Source organism: Nerophis ophidion, linkage group LG26 (assembly GCF_033978795.1).
Source record: "Nerophis ophidion isolate RoL-2023_Sa linkage group LG26, RoL_Noph_v1.0, whole genome shotgun sequence".
Classification (NCBI taxonomy): domain Eukaryota; kingdom Metazoa; phylum Chordata; class Actinopteri; order Syngnathiformes; family Syngnathidae; genus Nerophis; species Nerophis ophidion.
The window spans coordinates 8,815,102-8,820,101 of record NC_084636.1 but is presented as its reverse complement, the minus strand read 5'-3'; the positions used below and the strand labels follow the sequence as shown (position 1 = coordinate 8,820,101).

At 34.5% G+C, this 5,000-nt stretch overlaps 1 long non-coding RNA gene across 1 annotated transcript in view; it reads right to left on the bottom strand.

Moving 5' to 3' along the window:
• LOC133543555 (uncharacterized) overlaps positions 1-5,000 on the bottom strand; it is a 25,830-nt gene that overhangs the window by 544 nt on the left and 20,286 nt on the right. The window lies entirely within an intron of this gene.

Here is a 5,000-nt window from a genome sequence, read left to right as displayed (position 1 = left end):
TTATGTACAATTTAAAAACATGTTTTTAGATTTTAGAGTAAAAAAACTGGCGACTCAGTCACCAGAATTTTATTGTAAAATATGCTGGGTTTTTGTTGTTGTCATATTGCAGTAAATACCACGTTTTTTTAAACAGCAAAAAACTAGCAGCTCAGTTGTCAAATTTTTCTGTAAAATTTACAATGTTTTTTAAAACATTTTACTGGAAATGGAAAAACCGTCAGTAGATTTTAGAGTAAAAAAAATCTGGCAACTCAGCCGCCAGAATTTTATTGTAAAATATAATTATTTTTAAAAAGTTTTATAATCAACATGTTGCAGTAAATAGTATGTTTTTTAACAATAAAAAACTAGCAGCTCAGTTGCAAGAATTTTATTGTAAAATATACAGGGTTTTTGTTGTTGTTTTTTACAAAAATATTACAGAAAATGGAAAACACTTAAATGTTTTTTGTTTTTTACAGTAAACAACTGGCAGCTCAGTCGTCAGAATTTTACTGTGAAGTGTAGAATGTCTTTTACAAAGTTTTTACTAAAAATGGAAAAACCTTTACCACTTTTTAGTTTTTTTTTGTTTTTTTGTCAAAGAGTCAGTAGATTTTAGAGTAAATAAATCTGGCAACTCAGTCACTGGAATTTTACTGTAAAATGTAATTCTTTTTTAAAAGTTTTATAATCAACATATTTCAGGAAATAGTATTTTTTTTTAAACAATAAAAAACTAACAGCTCAGTCAGAATTTATTGTAAAATATACAGGGTTTTTGTTGTTGTTGTTTTTTTACAACATATTACAGACAATGGAAAAACAGTTCTAGGGTTTAACAGTAAAAAACTGGCAGCTCAGTCGTCATAATTTTACTGTAAAATGTACGATGTCTTTTACAACATTTTACTAGCAATGGAAAAACCGTTACAATTTAAAAAAATTTTTTTAACAAAAAGTCAATAGATTTTATAGTAAAAAAATCTGGCAACTCAGTCACCAGAATTGTATTGTAAAATATAGAGTGTTGTTTTTTGTTTTTTTTAACAACATATTACAGAAAATAGAAAAAGAGTTCTGTGATTTTTTTAACAGTAAAAATCCTGCAGCTCAGTCGTCAGAATTTTGCTGTAAAATTTACATTGGTTTTTACAACATTTTACTGGAAATGGAAAAATCTTCACCACTTTTTTATTTATTTATTTTTTAAACAAAAAATCAACAAAATGTTACTGTAAAATATAAAACTTTTATTTATTATTCTTTTTTTTTTTACAACATTTTACGGAAAATAGAAAAACAGTTACACGTTTTTTTTTTAAGTAAAAAAACTAGCAACTCAGTTGACAAAATTTGACTGTAATATTTACTATGGTTTCTGCAACATTTTACTGACAATGGAAAAACCGTTAGCCCTTTTAAGTTTAAAAACAAAAAGTCAGTAGAGTTTACAGTAAACAAATCTCGCAAGTCAGTCACCAGAATTTTACCGTAAAATATACTTAAACATTTTTTAACAACATATGCTATGTTTTTTTTAACAGTAGAAACTGGCAGCTCAGTCATCAGAATTTTACTGTAAAAAGTTTGATGGTTTTTACAACATTTTACTGGTAATAGAAAAACCATTATGACTTTTATGTTTAAAAAACAAAACTCAGTAGAGTTAACAGTAAAAAAAATAAAAAAATCTTGCAACTCGGTCATCAGAATTTTACTGTACTATATACTTTTAATTTTTATTAACAACGTATTTGGGTAAATACTAGGTTGATTGGCAACACTAAATTGGCCCTAGTGTGTGAATGTGAGTGTGAATGTTGTCTGTCTATCTGTGTTGGCCCTGCGATGAGGTGGCGACTTGTCCAGGGTGTACCCTGCCTTCCGCCCGATTGCAGCTGAGATAGGCGCCAGCGCCCCCCGCGACCCCGAAAGGGAATAAGCGGTAGAAAATGGATGGATGGACTAAGTTTTTTTAACATTAAAAAACTGGCAGCTCAGTCGCCAGAATTTTACTTTAAAATGTACGATGGGTTTTACAACATTTTACTGGAAATGGAAAAACCGTTACCACTTTTTTTTTTTTTTTTAAACAACAGTAGATTTTACAGTAAAAATAATCCGGCAACAGAATTTTACTGTAAAATATACAGGTTTTTTTTGTTTGTTTGTTTGTTTTTACAACATATTACAGAAAATGTAAATACATTCACCACTTCTTTTTTTTTTTTTAGATAAAAGTCAGTAGATTTTACGGTTAAAAATCTGGCATCTCACTCACCAGAATTTTACTGTAAAATATACAGTGTTGTTGTTGTTGTTGTTTTACAACATATTGCAATAAATACTGCGTTTTTTTTAACAGTTAAAACCTGTCAGCTCAGTTGTCAGAATTTTACTGTAAAATAAAATAAAAAATGTACAACATTTGATTGGTAATGGAAAAACCATTACCACATAAAAAAATAAGTAAGTACATTTTAGGGAAAAAACTAGTACTACTGAGAAGAAAAGTGACAACAATTATTATTGTGTTACTAGAAACTGACTGTGAGCAAAACTGCAAAACATGCGAGTTTTCATGAGAATGGAGTGAGATGATTTGCATGCTGGGAGAAATTAATGAGATTTGGATTGGACTAAGTGAGTATTTGTGTTCTCCAAATTAACCTGATTTTTTTTAAACCAGGCAAATGTGTTTGCTTTCTTGTGTGAGAAGAAGCGAAAAAAAAAATATATATATATTTATTAATTTTTTGTAACAAATTCTTTACAGTTTGTCGCCTTGAAGATTTAGTAGAATTTGTATGATACATTTTTATACGTTTTAGTATACTGGACTAATTGGCATATTTTGGGTTTGTTAATCTGCTTCTGTTGTGTTCACGTTCGATACTCTTGTCTTAATAGAAGTCCTGATAGGTTATCAGAGTGCAAAGTGAGAGTAAAGCATGCCAGATGCACACACAACACAACACCCATGTACAACTGTATCGTACACACACACGCACACACACGCACACGCACACACACACACACACACACACACACACACACACACACATACTGGTTATCATTTGGAATGGGGACCAAGTTGTTGTTCAGTACTTGTGGGGACCACCCTTTCTACAGGTAGTGGAGGCATAAAAATGTTTCGGTAAAATGGCCACTGCCCAGTTAGCTCATACACGTCTTTAAATCTCTGGATTGATGAAGTAATGTGCTGATCATTCATACTGAGGACCCTGGGGACAAAGAGTTAATATGGTTCATGGGGACCAAATTTAAATAATTCACACATATTTGTTCGTGACTACTGAGGACCATTTAAAAAAACCACCTAATTAAATATGACAAAATCGTCAGAATACAGCACTGCACCTGTCCTCTTTTTGGAAGTTTCCCACTTAAATGTTAAAGAAAATCTCACATCTCGTGCAGACAAACCCCCTTCATTATGGGGAGCAGGTGGAAGTGATTAACTATACACGGAAGAAGTGTGAGCAGAGCAGCGAGTGCAGTACCAGCTACAGCCCGATGAGAGGGCTGCTATGTAAATGTCTCACACTCCAACTAACAAGTAAACATGTTTTATGGGCCAAAGCTTAAAAATCACTTAAGCATATTCAGAATGGATCTGACTATCATTTATAAAGGTTTCCCTTTTGGGGACCTGTTTTTTTGGTCCCCATACCGTCCGAGTTCCCCTATAGGTGATGTGTAAACAGAGCGATGTCCCCATTAAAGGGGAACATTATCACCAAACCTATGCAAGCGTCAATATATACCTTGATGTTGCAGAAAAAAGACCATCTATTTTTTTAACCGATTTCCGAACTCTAAATGGGTGAATTTTGGCAAATTAAACGCCTTTCTGTTTATCGGTCTTTTAGCGATGACGTCAGAACGTGATGTCACCGAGGTAATACACCAGCCATTTTCATTTTCACATTACAAACACCGGGACTCAGCTCTGTTATTTTCCGTATTTTCGACTATTTTTTGGAACTTTGGAGACATCATGCCTCGTCGGTGTGTTGTCGGAGGGTGTAACAACACTAACAGGGAGGGATTCAAGTTGCACCACTGGCAAGAAATCTGCCGCCAGACCCCCATTGAATGTACCAGAGTGTCTTCACATTTTACCGGCGATGCTAAGACAGACATGGTACAGAGATGTATGGATAACCTGCAGATGCATTTGCAACGATTAAGTCACACGAAATCACCAAGGTGAGTTTTGTTGATGTTGTTGACTTATGTGCTAATCAGACATATTTGGTCGCGGCATGACTGCCAGCTAATCGATGCTAACATGCTACGCTAATCGATGCTAACATGCTATTTACGCTAGCTGTATGTACATTTGAAACTAGATACCCACATTTAATGCGAAACAAACACTTACCAATCGACGGATTTAAGTCTCTCCAGTGTCACAAGATGCGAAAGTCCAGATCGTTTGGTCCGCACATTTTACCGGCGATGCTAATAAGGCAGCCATGCTATGGGCCACTTCATTAGGTACACCCACGCTATGACCGAATAGCGTCAATAGCTATTCGCTCAATAGCTTCAATTTCTTCTTCAATTTCGTTTTCGCTATCTGCCTCCATACTCCGACCATCTGTTTCAATACATGCGTAATCTGTTGAATCGCTTAAGCCGCTGAAATCCGAGTCTGAATCCGAGCTAATGTCGCTATATCTTGCTGTGGTAACCGCCATGTTGTTTGTATTGGCAGCCCTGTGTGACGTCACAGGGAAATGGACAGTCGCATCGCAAATAGCGAAAATCAAGAACTTTAAAGCTTTTTTTAGGGATTTTCCGGGAGGCTTAAAATTTTGAAAAAAACTTCGAAAAATAAAACAAGCCACTGGGAACTGATTTTTATTGTTTTTAACCCTTTTGAAATTGTGATAATGTTCCCCTTTAAGTAAGCATTACCGGAACACACACACACACACACACACACACACACACACACACACACACACACACACACACACACACAC